We start from the raw sequence: 18,903 nt of genomic DNA, 5'->3' as shown, positions 1-18,903 counted from the left end.
TGTACAAAATAAGGAAAGGATATAGATAAATGTAAACAAACAAACAAACAACCAAATAATCCCACTGAATCTCACTGCTGTACAAGGAACACTTCTCTTAAGATACTATTTGGAAAGATGACAAATGAACATATTGAAATTATTACCATTATTTATAAATATTTGTATCAAACTGAGGATAGAGCTGGAAAAGATGCAAATGAGTTAATAAAGTTTAATATTGGTCCCTGGATAGTTGAGAACTGTGCCATAATTCAGATGAAAGAACTAGACAGAAAATGTTAGAAAGGTGGTGTATGTACTTGACTTTATCTATAGTCTGTTATTTGTATTTATAAAACATCAAGCCTGTCCTGAAAAATTTAACCACATCTGTCAGCCGAGCCATCTGAGAATTGAATTCTTTTAGTAGAAACTTTGAGCTGTATCATAATGAAGCGCTAAAAAGTTTTTGGCCCACAGCCAATTTTGTATTTCCTGAAAATTTCCTCAGACATAAATAAAATAAAACCATAAAACCTGTGTCCTTCAGAAATGCACATACATTCAGAAGTCTAATATAATCTTTTATTGTACGGGACACCAGAATTTTACTAGAATGCTAAATTTTCACCAACTTCTCACAATTTTTTTCACCATTTTTCAATACACCAAAACTGGTAACATTTTCTGTTTAGTTTTTTCATCTGGATTCAGGCACAATTCTCTAACCATCCTGGGACAACAATCACAATAATTGAAGAAAACCTACTTGGAAGCATTCATTGGAAATTGCTGATGCCTTTCCAATTCCACATGTAGTTAATATCTGCTTCTACATATTAGTTCTTGCATTGTTCTGTTCCCACAAAGCTCCAATAATTCAGTTAAGGCTTGGTGTAAACCTGCAGCTTCATTGTTCTTAAATGTTCATTTCATCTTAATTAATTGTTAATGAAATTTGGTTATGTTCAGATTTGCATCCAATTAATCAGGGGCTCTGGATGTACTGGAATCACAATTTATGGCTGGGCTGGGTTGATTTGGTGTTTCTTGGAAGTGATCTCCCCAGGGTATACCTTATTCTTCATTATCAAACAGTACCTTCTCATTTTTATCCTTAATTGGAGTACTTATATTACTTCTTGACTTCTGAGGGAAGTATGGTGAACTGAAGATATCTGTGTCAAAGTCGAGCCAACAATCACAGCAAAGACCAAGGAACTGAACTCAAATGGCTAGGCTGACAGATGTGGTTAAATCTTTCAGGACAGGCTTGATATATTTATAAGTACAAATAACAGACTATAGTTATAGTCAAGTGCATACACCACCTTTCTAGTGGAGCCAACAATCATGGCAAAGGCCAAGGAACACCTCTCCAGGTGATAAGAAATTGCCCACATGTGAATTATTCTAGATGGCTCCTTCTCATGAGAAATGAAGGACATTAGTTTTCCATGGTTTTTGAGTGCTGGAAGATAAAGAGATTAGCCATCTTGTGTGGAACTGTGGTGGAGCCTTTTAAAGGATACTAAGTTCGCAAGTCTCATTTCCTAATAACTTTTGAGCCAACCATCTTAAAGCTATTAGAGATCTTCAGAATGACAAGTTCAAAAAGCCTTTGGGTAAGTTTATCTTGTAAACTGAAAAACTTAAAGGATTTGAAATAAACAGCAAAAAGCTAAATGGGATTTTGATCTAAGAAAGTTGTAAATTAATTAGGAGTCCAGATATTCTGTTTTCTTCTTTAATGACTTTGCTTGATCCCCTTGTCACATAGCTATCCCATTCATCAATCAGTTCCCACATTCTGTCAAGTATCCAATATTTTTCCTGTGTTCCTCCCCTTCGTCCAACTGTTTCTTCTACACATTCAGAGGCTGCTTGACCTACATTTAGTGTTCTTCAAACTGAATTTCATGAGGTAACTCTGAAACTGCTTTTGAAATTTAAGTTTGTAGTGTTAAACAAAAGGCAAGATTTCTTAGCTTCTCAGCATGTTGCAAGTCATTTTCACTTCCTCTTTAGTTAGAGTCTTGATGATGCCAGAGCTATAACTAGTCTGCAATATAATCTGATATCTAGAAAGATTGCTTGCCATTGTTTGCTAATGCAGAAGTAGTCAATTTCATTATTAGTGGCTCCATCAGGTGACCACCATTTTTTGGTGGATATTTATGTGTGCAAAATAGGTGCTCCCAACATATAAGTTATTCATACTAGAAAATAGTAACAAGTGGTCTCCATTTTACTCATTTTTTGCTGCTAATTTGTCTAGGCAAATTGTTCCCTTCTTTGTCTGCTGTTACCTATTCATACTTTCATATCCCTAATAATAATATCATGAATTTCCAGCAATTAGAACACATCATCAATACATACCATGTTATCAAACTGTGTTCTAATTGCTGGTAGAACTTGTCTTTTCAGCTTCTCTTGCAACCTAATTTGAGCCATAGGCTTGCACGAGGATTGCTTTTGTGTGTCTTGCTTAGAACCTTGCTGTAGTATTTGTTCATTATATCTAATCAAAATTCTTATTGTTTTCTTGTTCATCATCAGACCAACACCATTGATTGATTGATTATGTGCCATCAAGTTCTTGGGTTTTTTTTACTCTTGGCAACCATATAGACAATCTATTCCTAACCTTTTATTTCCCTCAAGAGTGCGCCCATTGCTTCTACAACTGAGTACATCCACCTTGATGTTCTCCTCTTTCCATTTTATTTTTCCTAGCATTAGAGCCTTTTTCAGACAAATGGTTGCATGATGTGGGTCCAAAGTAGGAAAATTTGAGCCTGGTCAGTTGTGCCTTGAGTAAGAATTCTGGAATGATTTGTTTAATAATCCATCAGGATTTTTTTCCTTGGCTGTCCACAATATTCTCAGGAGTCTTCTCTAAAATTCAAAGGAATCAATATTTTTCCTAACCTGCTTCTTTAAAGTACACCTTTCACTTTCATAGAAGGTCACAGGAAGTACCATGGCTTGCAGAATTCTGTACTTTTAGGTATAGTAAGGTGACCAATCGTCCTCCTTTAGGGAGGACAGTCCTTCTTTTGTAAGTTCTGTCTTCTCTCGAAAAGTGTCCTCCTACATGTCCTCCTTTTTGATATTCGAAGACTAATCTGTAAATCTCCGTATTTGATCAATGCCGATCCAATCCGTTGTGTGTGATGTGACGTATTTGTATTTGACATGACGATTCGTCAAGGCTCAGTACAGTGCAGCGAGACATGATTATGAGAAGCATGTGCTCCACATAGGAGAATTGTTTTGAGAGACTGCGCTGCACGCAAGTGGCTTTGTTTCTTTCTTCAATTTATTTGTGTCCTCCTCATTGTAAAAAAGTTGGTTAGGAAAGTAGGAAAGTAGTATAGACACATCACAGCATTTGAATATCTTTTCCAAGGCCTCCCATTTCTGTCTATGGCACAGAAATCTATTTTTCAAGTCCTTATTTCAGGGTTTTCTATTCCACTTCCACAAGATTCAGTTTTGAACCCTCTGAATGATATTTACCACTTTTTTGGTCAAATACAACTTTATCAATTGTCATGTGATACCACCCAGAAATGTGGCAGAAACCCATCATCCAAACAATTCAGACCATGGCTCCAGATGCCAACTATTCCCCATTGAGTAAGTGGGGATATGCTAACCAGATTATGAAACTTCACTCCTTTCTTATATGCAGTATATTGTGTGTGTGTGTGTGTTCTGCATGTAAAAGAGAATTGTGACTGTAGTTATATTCATGACTTTTAAAAATATTTCTGCACAAATGCCCTCTTTCCCATCAGTATCATTAATTTTGTTCCTTGAAATAAGCAATAACTACAGTTGTGCAATGATTTTGGCTAAAATCCAGATTGAAAGTGGAATGGATAAGGTATTAATTTATTTGGCCTTGTGGTTTGAGAGAACTTGTTTCTCTAACAAACTCCAGTTTTCCATATGGCATTTTGCAGGTGGCCATTTATAGGCTCAGGCTGAGCAGTTAGTGGGTCAATTTTCTGCAAGCAGATTCTCCATAAATTCTGATGATGTCACGTCTCTTGCTCTTCAATTCATAACAATCGCCAGGGAACCATTCATCACAGTGAAAGAAAGGTTGTTGTGTTTTGTTCTGGTTTTTTCCCTACATCTTACATAATTCATTCCATACTAGCTAGGAAATCTGAGAGCTGTAATCCCAAAATTCTGTAGTGAGTGTGGATTGCTCTAAAACTAGACCCCAAACGGATGTAGTTTCATTACAAAGACACTAGTTGCCACTCTATCCAAACTTTACTAAGAAAAGTTTGATTAGCTGTACAATTTGTTTTAATTTTCTAAAAGTACTGTGGAGTGTACCTTTTGTGTTTCTAAGTGATGAACCTGTAACATGGAAGGTTGTACGGATACTAAACTATCTGGCTTAGGAGAAAAATATTGCAACATTTGCTTTCAATTTAGCAAACCGAGGCAAAATTAACTAACTGTAAAACAAGTCTCTTTTGAGTTGACCTGAATTCCTGATGACTATATTCTTCATGACTGAATATTTTTCATAGTAGTGTTTCATAGTAGTGTTTCATAGTAGTGTTTCACAACTTCTTTGGTGTAGGCTTTTTCCAGAATAGTACCATAATGTTCTGATATAAAAGAAATAAGGGTTCAGAGAAGTGTCTTACAGCAATTCCTTTCCATGAAATGGTCGCTAAAATCTACCTATGCATAAATAAGTTTATTGCAGGCAAGACATGAAGACAAATAGGAAAATATCAAATGTTCTAATAAAGTATAATTTGAAATGAGCTAACATAGCTATGTCTACAATAGGACAATCTGTGGTCCTAAAACTACTTTTCAAGGCTTTAGTTGATCTCCGAAGCTAAGTGGGTTGGCCCTGGTTAATATTTGTTATGGATCAATTTCAGAGTTCCAAGGCTGATGGAAAGATAGAAATAAAACTGCATAGGTGAAATTACCAAGAATCAAATGTGACTCAGGAGTGTCTTTTTAAGGAACTGGCATTTCTGTAAGCTGTCAAACACAGGCTCTGTTTGCACAACAGCCTAAGTTATATATGTGGTTAGCAACTTCAAATTGCTATACTCACAGAATGCCAAAACAAATTAACCACATTATGGCTTAATATAATGGCATATCTTGAACAACTTTCTTAGGCATAATGTGGTTTTTTGGGTTTTGGCTTTGCTGCTATGTTTTGTAAAACATGGTTTATGGATTACTGTGTTGTGTCAATGCAACCATAGCTTCCCTTTTGATGAAAGCTTGGTTTTGTTTCAGATTTGGTGACTATTCCCTATATCCTTGGATGTCTCTGGTAAATCAGCTACGTAAAGTGTTCCATTAATTGTTATTATTACAGCTTTAGACAGACATGCTAATAAATAAATTCTAATAAATCACAATGGGATGCATTTGCAAAAGGCAGGTGTTTGAAGCATTGTACTCATCTAAACCACATATTAAAACTTTGTCTACCTGCTTCCTTTTCCTTTTTAGCTCTGGAATATAGCTCAGTTGCAATGTCAGGATACACAGGACTGAATAAAAGAGATATGTGCAATCCATGTTTTGTACCCCACACAAAACAGCTTGCTCACACAAGTTTTATTTCTTTATTTTATTTCTCATCGAGGTAGGCATCTAATTTGTCATATATTGATAACATGCCTTACAGAGCTGGCCATGGATGCAATCCATATTGTGTCCTGATTGAATACTACATTTTTCAATACATTCCTGAGTAGTTCCAGGAGACCATGATCTCAAGGTACCATGCTAATAATGCTCCAGATTTTGACTTGAAATGTAAATAGAGATGGAATTAGTATGTGAAATCAAAGTAATGACAAACATTTGTATTATTTTCAAGAAAAACACATACAGGAGGACTGGTGGGAGTGGAAGAGGGGATGGTTCCATGCAAACGGCCAGCAAGTATGCGCACACAGCTCCATTGGCACGAGTGGTGGGCATGTGTGCCTACCGCTCATGCAAATAGAAAGCATACACATACATTTGCCTGCTGCTAATTCTTGCTAACCATTTTTGCAGCTTGGTTGCAATCCCCTCCTGGACCCCTAAGTTAGACCATTAAACTGTAGGATCAAGGTATCAGTAAGAGTTTTGATTAAGATCAGAATGAATGAAAGCAAATATACATGTCCCAAGATAATGTTGCAGGATCCAATCAAGATCAGAATGGCCAACATATGGCCTTCAGATATTATTTGAATATTTATCATTGGACATGTTATTGGGGCTATTATTGGGCATTACTCTTCAGTAATTCAGTCTGGAGATCATATATTGTCCATCTCTACTTTAGAACCTGCCCTGAGCAGTATATTTTGTCTGTCAGTTTTTCCACACAGCAGTATTAGATTTCCATAAACCCTGCTTAAGTAATATTTCTGATTTCGACCTGTATTTTAGATCTGGCAATAGACAGCCGTTACCAATAGTGCCACTTACTGGAGATATACAAAGAACCCATTTAATGCTTGAGCCTACACTGCAAAGCATGTGGGTAGAGTCTCACTCACAGGCATCTTAACATGCTGGCCACTGCATATGGGAGGGACAGGTGTCACCCAAGTTGAATTACAGTAAAGAAGAGAGCCATAAAACCAAGGCCATGTCAGCACAAGTCAGAAAGCATCATTTTTGAGGTAGAGCAGGAAACGCAATTGCAGACTGATTTCACACTGAGAATGAGTGAGAATATTATGAGTGAAAAAGTATCTGTTCAAGTCCAGCATCCACTCATAATTAGATGTACAGAAGATCCCTATGTTTCAAAACATTTGAGTATAATTCACCTATGCCACCTGAGACAAGTGATTTCTTAAGCAAACTACCTATGCTTTTTTCAGTATATAAAAGGAAGCGATACATGTAAACGATTTAGGACCAATATTGATCAATGTGCTGTGATGTTATCCTAGGGTTAGATCCCACCTCCCTGGAGTCTAATAGTTCAGTATAGGACAATAGGCGCAGGAACTATGACTTGAACTGAACATATAATAGTGATCATTTTTGCAATGTTTGCTCCTACTCCCAAAAGAAAATCTTAAAGCACACCACATATATTAATTTGCCCAATGAATACAGCTAGCCTTTTAATTCTGTCAGACTCCAAGAAAGACACATACCTTCTTTCTTATTTCTTTCATTTAGCCTTCTTTCCCCACTAGCAAGGCTTAATCGTGACTGGAAAGAGATAAGCTAGTCATTGAGATGGGATACTGGTTACAAGGATTCTGGTATGGATATATGTAATTAGTGTTTTCATGTCTCTTCTGATCCTTGAGGTGATTTTATTTGGTTTTTCTTGGTTTAATGAAATGATTTGTTTTTATTTTGTTGCCACCCAGTTTATTGGACAGGCAGACCGACACAGAAATTGGAGGGGTGAATGGATAAATAAATGTTGGTATTGCTAAAGGAATTTGATCACAGGTCTAACATCAGCATATTTCTATAGAGTAAGCTCACATGTGTATGTTTATACCACTGGATATCACTAAATATACTCATTGGTCACTAATGATGAATAGCACGTAAGAATGAATACCGCCAGAGATCTGACATATTGAGCAGACGTTTCACATTATTTCGCTACTCTATTAAACTTAATTCATGCATTCCAGACTTTCAGATAACGTGTGGAGGGGCTGAGTAAAGGATATGGCAACCCTACTAGTGAGAGCAGAAAAGGAAGCTGGGCTGAGGCTGAGACTTAAACATTCAAGTCTGTTTACTGTTGATCTGTTGCCTTGATGGGGGTTTAAAACCCTCATTGTCTAATTAAGCTAATTGGGATAGAGTGGGGCTGGAGAAGATTAAAATGAATGATAAACAATGCATATTTTATTTGATATTATTTGAATGGTTTCACTTATCTGGAGAGATCTTTCTCTTTTTTTTATGCTCCTTAATTTGTCCATGAAGTTCTGTATCTAATCATTAGTTGAGCAACCAATAATCTTCCTCCATCTCCTCCACCTCCTTTTACGACCAACTTTAATCTTTGGACTCAGTGAAAAACATGCTTTCCTCTATCATAACTAGTTTAACAAAAAAAAAAAAAAACCCTTTCAAGTTTAGATGGCTCAGATACAATGGCTTTCCTGCAACTTCATGCTGGAGAAAGGAATTTATGTTACAGGAAAAAGAAGGAGAGAAAGAAAGAGATTTATGATAGCATTGTATTTCCATTTGAATATGGAGAGTTAATAACATGCATATGTTTTTTTATTATTATTTTAAGATTTAAGCTATGCCATCGGCAAAAGGAAACCTGGAAATGGTGGGACTGGCAAGACTCAATGAATAGCTTAATCTGGATTTCATTCATAAACAGCAGCTCACACACAGGGAAGGAGCTGGAGTGTTTCGCCAAATCGGAACTGGAGTAAGTGCCAGGATTTCCTGATTTGTTTACATTGCTCAAAACCTTTTCTTTCCCCCGGAGTAGGACAAAATTAGACTTCCTTTTCCACTTTTGGCCCTATCAAAACTATTCTTGCTTGACATTCAGCTCTTTTCCCTTTATTCTCTTTTGTTTCATTCTCAGCTGGTTTCTTTTGTCCTGGGAAAAAGAGAAAGAGAGAGAGAGAGAGAGAGAAAGATAATGAAAGATGCTAATCTGTGACAATAATTACAAGGTGACTGAGTTCGCGGATTCTTTTTTCAGTGAGACTAACCCAGTGCCCAAGGCTTTTTCCAGAAACCTTTGGATGCACCCCTATCAAAGCAAGTACTTTAGCAAAAGATAGCAAGATTGATAGCGCCCCTCATGCTTGAAGCAAACGTGTTGCAGTATGAAACATTGGAAGAACACCCCAAATATGCAGGGTGTGTATGCGCGTGTGCCAATTCATTTACATCTTGCTGATGAAGCCAGACACAGAATTAACAGAAACATCAGATGGGAGAGATCATCGGACATGAAGCACTTTCCCTGAAAGTTGGAGCTTTGGAGGCATCTGAAGGCTTTCCATTTCGTCTCGCTGTTTTGATCTCTTGTTTTCTGGCCTTGACTGTAACCACAGCATGTTGTCAAGGAACATATTTGCTAATCAGCAGTGTTTATTTGCACGGAATAGCCTTCTGACCAATTTTTTTCAAAAGGAAACCACCATGACCTGAACTGAGGCCACTCCTTCTGTAATGGCTAAAGAAAGAAAAATACAGTCTATGGCTACCGTTTGTATCCAAAAGTAGCTGTGGAATGTTTCATGGAAACACTGCTTTTTGATTATGGTGTGCAGAAACCCACAATAGTATTTCCTTATTTATCCCATGCTAGCAGAGGTGGTATTCAGCAGGTTCTGACCAGTTCTGGAGAACCAGTAGTGAAAATTTTGAGTAGTTTGGAGAACCTGCCAAACCAGAACTGGAGTAAGTGCCAGGATTTTCTGACTGCCCCCGTCCCCCAGCTGATCGGCTGGGTCTTCTTTTGTTGCCTTGCACAGGAGAACGGAGCTGGAAATCAGGTTAGTGGGGTGTGGAGGGGATGGGGATTATGCAGTATCCTTCCCTTTGCCATGCCCACCAAGCCATGCCATGCCCATCAAACCACGCCCACATAACCAGTAGTACGTTTTTTGGAATCCCACCACTGAATGCTAGGTGTTCTCTTACCACCTCCGACTAACGACTAAGGCATGCATAAGGATCAAGCACCTGTATGAATACATATGATAAGGGATAATCACCAAGATACATAGCACTCAAGGCTAATCAAAGAATCTGAGCACCGGATGCTGGACTTCATACAAACTCCTCTCTTTCCCCAGAAGTTGAAAAAAAAATGAACTCAGCAAGAAATAGTATTGTGGCAGGGGTGGGATTCAAATTTCTTAACAACCGGTTCTGTGAGTGTGGCCTAATTTGTGGGTGTGGCTTGGTGGTCATGTGACTGGGTGGGCGTGGCTTGTATGTAAATATTACAAATATTTATGTAAATACTGATTTTTTTATTAAAAAAGAGCAACTTTTAAACAATGGTTGCAATGGCTGAGAATTTCAGGAAGTTGCATATTCATTTATTATAATATGTATGCCACTTATTCATTGGACGGGCAATTTCACTTCACTTTTTTCTTAATTACTGCAAAAAACATATTCCAGGGCTCTTTATTCTGTAAAGCCATGTAATGCAAACTTTTATCTTTTGTGTGTGCCTTCAAGTCAATCCTGACATCTTCCTGGAAAGATCCCTGCAGTTTTCTTGGCAAGATTTCAGAAAGGATTTGCCACCGCCTTCTTCCTAGGGCTAGTGAAACAGTGAGTGGCCCAAGGTCACCCAGCTGGCTTTGGGCTTAAGGTGGGACTAGGCACCAGGGTAAGGTGGGACTACAATTCAGCCTCCTTGTTTCAAGCCTGATGCCTTAACCACTACACCAAAATGGCTCCTAAGGAATGCATCTGGAGATTAAACACACAGATAATTTCTTAATATGAAACAACCTGGGGCATATGTTTCTAAAATCTACTTTACATTGGATTCCACAATCTGAAAGCCTCTCAACATCCATGGCAATGGTGAGGGGGAAAGGAAAAATAGAAAAAAAGAAACAAGATTTATATGACTCTCATATAGATATAAGATTACTTTAATGATGAACAGAAATAGTTTGTAATTTCTCAATTTATAAAACAAAGTTTAACCCCAAATTCTATATTTTTGTGCCTGTCAGACAAGTCACACAGATGAACAGGTGACTAAGCACCAGGTTATAACAAACATGACCAGACAATATAAGAGAAAGAAAGCATTAAAGAAATAATGAACCTTGGAATTCATGTATCAAGAGAACTCTTACATATGCTATCCTCTTTTATATCAATAATGCAGGATAGATGTTCTAAGAACAGACAATATAACTCAATTTAAAAAGAATATGAAATAAGAATTAAAAAATGAAACATAAACCTTGAGCAAACCTAACAAGCAAGCCATGCTACTGCTCCTAAGGTGAATATTCAACCTTTATATTTTACATAATAACCATGAATGCCTGTCGGAAACAGAAGGGCATCGTCAGCATGCTAACCCCAATGATGCTGTTCACAATGTTCATGATCAGGCCCCAGTTGGAACCCGGAGGCGCTGAAGAAACCATCACTGGGGGGTGGGGGGAAGAAAGAAATGCGAGGGCAGGTGAAAGAGGGAAGGGAGCCTGGGAAGAGGGAGGGCAAGGACAGCTCTCTATGCTTGCACGGAACGCCAGACTACGGTGGAGGAGAGGGGTCAGTGGGCCGCTTCGAGCACCAACATCCCACCAAAACGAACTCTTTTCCTGCAAACCGGCTCCAACTGCACACATTCTCATTTCCCTGCTGTTGGCGCTTCCGAGATGCGACGATCCACCTACGTGGATTTCTTAGCCTTTACCTTGGTCTTCCCTGGCGACCCACTCAGAGCAATGGTCAGGTCCTTTTTCTTGACCATCGCTAGCATCAGCAAAAACCATCGCTCCGAGTGGGTCCCTGTGGAAGACCAAGGTAAAGGCTAAGAATTCCATTTATAAAAGCACCCACACCCACAAACCCACACACCCACACCCTGTCCCAGCCCTCCCAAAGCACCTCCAGCGATGGCTGGGGTAGCCTCCGCATGCTTAAAGCAGGGGATCATACACACACACATACACCCTGCCCCAGCCCTCCCTAAGCACCTCTGCTGGTGGTAGAGGTGACAGACCTGGCTGCCTCCCATTTGACAACGCTGTTTATGGGTGGTGGCCAGGGCCGCCGCCTGCCATGAGGTAAGGAGAGCTGGGAGAGCATTGCGTGGCAGCTTAACTGGCCAGCTGAGCCTGGGGATGTTGGGGAGGGCAGCTAGGTAGGTTGCGTGAGGCCCATGGAGCCCCGGAGACAGTGGGGGAAGGGCAGGCTTACCTGTGAGCAGGCAGATCGGCTCCAGGCTGCTTCTTTCGCTTGCTCTTGCTGGAAGAGCCTCTCCCAGCAGAGTGAAAAGCTTACAAGGCTCCTCTATTCAGGAAACGACTCCTGGGCAGCAGAGAGAAACGAGATTCAACCGGGCTGCTTTTCTGCTGCCCAGGAGCGAAAGGCAGGCAGCAATGGCTGGCCTGGTGGGCAAAAGCAGACTGCAGGCATGTTGCGCATGCACATGATGTTGCGCATGTGCAATAGGGACTAACTGGTCAGGGAGTGGAGAAGTGGGTGGAAAGGGGCAGGGCCAGCCAGGGGGCCATTTTACCAGTTCTCCGAACTACCGGGAGCACTAACATCCGGTTCTATAGAACCAGACAGAACCGGTAGAATCCCACCCCTGTACTGTGGATTCCTCCGAGATTGCCAAAATCAGCTGCTTGAAGGAGTTGCTTAATTCCAGCCATCTCTGCTGTCATTCTCAACTGTCCATTCATCAGGCATTCAGAGTTTCAGGCCTCATTTCAGCCAAACTTCCTTTAGATTACGTGTGGGTGACCTGTGGATCCGAAGTAACATGTTACCCCAAAGATCCTTCTGATCATTTTTGGCTGCTTGATTTCCTGCCATTGTAGGATAGCAATCACATGAAAACTGTAGTATAAATTCTTTAAAAAGAACCTTCGTGGAAGCTGAAATCACAAAGAAGAAGCAGTAGATGAGAAATTGGAGAAATTCTTCTGAAATTCCCCAGAAAAGAGTCAAAATCCCACAGTGCAGTTTTCTACCAATTTCTAAAGCAAAGGGGAAGTGAGATGTGTTGAGCTTTCAGACAAGTACTTTCCCCAACATAAACAATACACATTGGAAAATGATTTCAGATACGACATCAGGGCATCCATCCAAAGCTTTCTAATCACCAAAGAATAGCACTGAAATAAAATTGTAGCTAGTATCAACAAACACCCCATTTAATAAAACTGATTTTTCAAGAGTATTGTCCCATTTGAATAAACTGAATTCCTGATCTGGAGACTTTTTCCTAACCAGTAGTGTTGTTCATCTTGCCTAGATTAGCACACTTGTTGGAAGTCTTGTTAGGTTTTCAGAACTTCATCAACTTCCCAGGAAGTAGATGAAAATGAAACTACTGTTTTACTCAAAGTTAATTACCTGTATTGGAATAGAATAGAATTCTTTATTGGTCAAGTATGATTGGACACACAAGGTATTTGTCTTCAATACATAAGCTCTCAGTACATAAAAGACATGATAAATCATGGAGATCTGTGAGTAGAAGGAATATGCAGTGGTTCAGCAGCTGGTTAGAGATCTTAGACCAGGATCAAAGAAAAAACAGCTCGCAAGACAGAAATCAGGACTGGCATGTAGCATAGGCAAAACGTAGTCTATTCAAGTATTAAGAACAAGAATTTACTATTGTTGAATTCCAGCAATGCTGGCGTATGTGTGAGAAGTATTTATATAACACATATTTTTCCTGCTCCTCTTCTAGGGTAGTTTGTTCTAATTGAAATAATTTCAGAAAGTTCAATTTGTCTTCCTAATTTATCTAAGTTGTATTAAAGATTTTACTTCTGACTGTCAACTCACTATATCTTCGTTTTTGTGGATTCAGAGGAATTCTAGTGGTGGATCAGACAGAGGCTAGCTCAGCTGTTTCTAGATGAGATAATGAACACTTTTCTGTTCTTTTACTTGGGATTCATCACAATGCTGTAAGTGCTGGAAGCTTCCTGTTAATCTTCTGCTCTTCTTGGAAAGAACAATGTTTCATACATGTAGGAGACAGGATATAATTCTAAGCAACACCATTAGTCAGTATCCAAAAGGCTGAATGAAAGTTCCCCATTGTCACTTTTTGATATTGATCTCCAAGGAACGACTGAATTCATCCTACATATTCATTCCTGAATCAATTTGGCACAAAACTGGAAAAGGGAAATCTTGCTGATAAACCAAGGTTGGGAGACTAAAACTGGAGGATAAGAAGCAATGGAAAAAAATGACTGATATATTCACAGAAAAAGCCTAACCGAACTGTTCCCATGTTCACAACATATTATATATAATACAGTAAGACAAGCTAAAATATTTAGAATATGATTTTTGAAGACTAAAAGAGAAACTTAAAAATAATTATACAATGTTTCAAATAGAAATGAGATATAAGTGCAGATGTCCAAAGTATAGTGTAAAAATATTTAAGCAGTGTTGGGTAAAAGGGAAGAAGGGCCACTATAATGTTCTTGTCCCTTTTCTCTCTATTTAGACCTATTTTTTATATATATAATCACCACATTCTTCAACTTCTGCTTTAATGTAGAATATAATTTTGTATGTATAGGCATGTGTATTTCTTTTCTTCTTGCTCTTTTGGTTCGTTTGTTTTTACCTAATTAATAACAAAAAAAAGCAAACCCCGTTCCTTGCAAAGGGACCAACAGGATCAGTAATTCTGAATCCTGCTGGGAGATCCGGCTGAGCTAACAAGGATGTCCTTCCTCTGACTTAGACATTTCTGATGTCTAATGATGATGCAGATCTGTTAAGAGAGTCTTCCAAAGCTAGGAGGCCTGAGGCCAAATTGAAAGGGTCTACTCATCCGCTTTTCATCTGAGCCCTTGAGGCCTGACATGCCAACTCAATTTTATCACCCACTTGGTTTGAATTCATTCATTTTAACAATTCAGCTAAAGGTCCGAATGTAAAACATATTTGCCAGTAATTTTGAAAAAAAAAATTGTATCAATGGACTTTAACCTTCACACGACAACAGATGAAATAAACACTTGTTGCTTCCCCCCAAAGTGGGGAGTCAGAAAGTACCATGATTATAGCAGGTCACATATATTAACAATTTCCACCCTGAATTATCGTTCTCTCTGAGCTGCATTGCCTGCCCAGTGGGTACACATAGGGTGCCTGTTTAAAGTACCCACCTACTGGAATGATTGGCAGAAGTAGGCATTCTGCATGATGGAATAGCTTGCCTCTGGATGCAAAAGTTGCGCCTTCTTGAACGGCTTTGCAAACTATTATTGAGGCTAAATTTTTCTAGAAGGCTGTTGGAGATGGGACATCAGGGTAAGATACCATGGTTTGTTATAATGAATGCAGGATTAATTTTATCAAGTTGTGTATTGTGTTTAATGTAGGATTATAATATGTGGTCACTAAGTATAGTTTATTTTTATATGTTAAATTATAGCCCATAATTTTTTTTTATTTTGTATTTGCTTTGTGTGTAAAATGAGCATTGTGGTAGCCTACTGGTGACGGTTGAAAGTTCAGTCCTAGGTAGCGGCAAATGTTTCTCTCCTAGGACACAAAGAAAAAAATATCTGCTGCTAACTCCATGTGGCATTTGGAAGGGTATCCCCCCAGTAAACTCTCAACTCCATCCCACCAGTCCAACTCTACCCCAAATTAAGGGATTTTTACAGGGTTGTAAAAAGAAAGTTTATTTGCTTTGTGTAAACCCTTTAAAGTCAGCTGTACAAATGTTTACATCAATAAATGTATACATTTCATATATCTCTACTGATTTTATCGACAGTTCATAGAACAACATTGACTATAATAGTAAGAGCAACTCCAGAATCCATAATGCAACCTCGGATTGTATTGTTTGCTGACATGTACAATAAATAATGATTAATGTCTCCTGAGCAGTTAAAGAGAAGTATTAGGAACTTTCATTGGGACAAAGACAATTACAAACATGCCAGTCTCTCTTAAAAAGACAACTTTTTAATGTTCAATATCTCCTAAGGTGTTGCCGGTAGTTAAACAATCTGCTGAAATCAGTTTGGGAAATCAGGATCTGAACTCCAAAGAAGAGGTACCTACCCCCCTATTTTTGGCTAAACAAATTGGCATTTCTGGTGATAAGGCTGTGATTTTTCTGAAGCTGCACAAAATCCAGATGTATCAATGAACTGAGGGGAAGATGTGCACATCTGGGGAAAAAGAGCCCCAGAAATCATGTAAAGGTCTTGTTTTAATAAAGCTCCTTGTTTAGTGTGAGAATAATAGCTCTTTATGGAATTCCGACCTATTGTTATCTGATTGGATGCAGAGCTGCTGGAAATGTTTTCAGATGACATATAAAAACCTACTTTCTAAGCAGTTGAGGGGATGTAAGCTCTCAGGGCACCTCTGAAAGAGTGGGGCTGCTAATGTTTGTGTGAGTTTGGCTCACCCCAGTGCTGATAATCACATTCTTGCTTGCTTGCTTCACCCTTGTTTCTTCAGGTCCCAGCTCATTTAGGGCTTTACAGGAAATAACTTACATCCTTAAATCACACCTGGAAAAAGAGAGAATGGACATAGGGAGTGGCTCAAATTTGCCCCTGGTGGGAGAGTCCACAGAAAGAGGTTCAAGGAGAATCTGCTTCATTTGCTACTAATAGCAGCTTTCAGTACTAAATAATAAATAGCTGTTAGTAAATACCAGCTATGGGGAAGAACAGTTGTCTTTGTCAGAACAATGTCATAGGGAGAAAGGAAATCCTTTTCCTTCCTGCTTTGATCACAATCCCCCATAGTTACTAGTTAACAACAACAATAACAACAAAGATGTGAAGTATAATCATATATTGTATGCATTGTTTGGCACAAAGCAAGTGTTACCTTTAAGCCTACCCATGATTGGTTCAATTGTAAGGATGTCATGATTAGAAACATTTTACCTCAGGACAAAGGGATACAAATAGTCTGCCAATGGTTGAGAAAGGAAGAAAATATTGTAAAATAAAAACAGTCAGAATCACCTTATGCCTGTGTAGTGAAAGAGCTGGTTGGAAAGAGAAAACGTTATTGTTCTCTCTCTCTCTCTCTGTGTGTGTGTGTGTGTGTGTATTTGTTTTCTTGTTTGGATCATGTATGGTATTCAGCTTTGTTAGAGTATTTTCCCACGTCATTATAGTTGTGCTTTTAAAGAGCACTAGCGTTTGGCAGAATCTCATCTGCCATCATCAGGCTTCTGTATTGTGTTGCCTGATGAACACAATACAGAAGCCTGATGATGGCAGATGAGATTCTGCCGAAACGTTACAACTTTAAAAGCACAACTATAATGACATGGGAAAATACCCGAACAAAGCTGAATACCATACATGTAAGTACCTGCGAAAACTTAAGAAATTAGAAACTCCAATCAAGCAGAACACAGCAAACTCCAAGACCAATAAACACAGACCAAGACTCCCAACCAGTAAGGATGAAGAAAAAACCATTCTGGCACAGCAGTAGGCTAGCCCCAAATTTAAAACTGAAACAGCTGTGAAAGTCTGACTCACAGACAAACACAATATAGAAGCCTGATGATGGCAGATGAGATTCTGCCGAAATGTTGCTCCAACTTTAAAAGCACAACTATAATGACGTGGGAAAATACCCGAACAAAGCCAAATACCATACATGTAAGTACTCGCGAAAACTTAAGAAATATATACATACATATATATATATATATGTGTGTGTGTGTGTGTGTGTGTGTGTGTGTCTGTGTGTGTCTGTGTCTGTGTCTGTGTTTGTGTGCGTGCGCTATAGGCTGCGAGAGTCACTTTTGTGTGAGATGGATGGCTAAAATAAATAAATAAGTAAATAAACAAGAAGACCTATAGCAACAAAACTGTTGATTTCCATTAGGACAAAATTAAGCCAGTAGAGTTTCTGTTCCAGATACAGTTTTGACACTTTGCTTTTTTGTAAATGAGTGCTACATATATTTTTAGTGGTAATAAACAGATGTCAACAATGGCAGTAGGGCAGTTTAAATTGTTTAAGTAAAGTTAGCTGGTAGATAGAGTTAAACTTTTATAATTAAAGAGTATAATTTTCATTGTGAATGTGATATAGTGGTTAAGGTTTCAGGTTAGAAACTGGGAGACTAGGAGTTCTAATCCCACATCAGGTAGAAAGCCAGCTGGCTGATTTTGGGCCAGTCACTCTCACTCAACTCTAAGAACAAGAAAGCAAGGGCAAATCACTTCTGAAAATCTTCCCAAGAAAACTGTTGGGAGCCAAGAGTCAACACTAAAAGGCACAAAAAATAAAATAAAAATAAAATAAAGATATGTACTGATTTTTAATTTTTGTGTGTAATTATACACTGCAGTTTAGTTTATATTGTGATTGGACCATGCTATGGTGGGGAAGGAAGAATTCATAAAATAACATTTCTGTATATTTCTAGTTAGGTTACTCCCCCCACCCCTTAAGAACCTAGGGAACAATATTTTGAAGAATCTAAGTTTAAATTGAATCAGATCTGAAATATGCCTCTGAGCTTATCTAGAAAGGAGCTGTTGATTCTGGGCAAATGCCTAAATCTGAGTTGACCATTTTTCCCATGAAGGCCACCATCACAACATCACTTCACCCCTTTTCGGCCTTGAATAATTGAACAATCCAGAGAAAACTTAAAGAGAGGAGAGAATATGCATAGAAATGGAGGCAGAAGAATAGGCTTCGTTAGGAATCTCTGCCCTCGTTCTGGAGATGGACAGAGCTGATGGAGATGTAAACCAAGGATATGCCTCCCCTCCTCCCATGTTTGTAAGGTCAAATGAAGTGTTCTGCAAATATGTCAGAAGGGAGACAGGCTGCTTTTTGTTTTCACTGCTTTGATAAATATTTATAAGCAGCCACATTAGAGTATATACTTGATCTTTCCTCTTTTTTTATTTTTTTTTAAAAGTTGCACATTTGGTAAATCTCTTTTACTTTCTCTATTTAACTTATAAAACAAGGATTCATTTGAAAGCCTGATGTAAGAATCACTGGAAGAATTTGGAGAAACCAAGAGGGAAGGAATCCAACACTTTCAAGAGACTTGAGTCTAGTGCATTTGGAACTTTAAATCATTGCTCTTGCTTTGATGTTACGTGCCATCGAGAGATAGGGATGCATCTTTATCATCAAATGCACAGTTCAATATGAGCCTTTCCTGGCTTTGATGTTTTTATT

Source organism: Pseudonaja textilis, chromosome 1 (genome assembly GCF_049901715.1).
Source record: "Pseudonaja textilis isolate UNSWEBS1 chromosome 1, rPseTex1.2, whole genome shotgun sequence".
In the NCBI taxonomy this organism is placed as follows: domain Eukaryota; kingdom Metazoa; phylum Chordata; class Lepidosauria; order Squamata; family Elapidae; genus Pseudonaja; species Pseudonaja textilis.
This window is presented reverse-complemented; position numbering follows the sequence as displayed.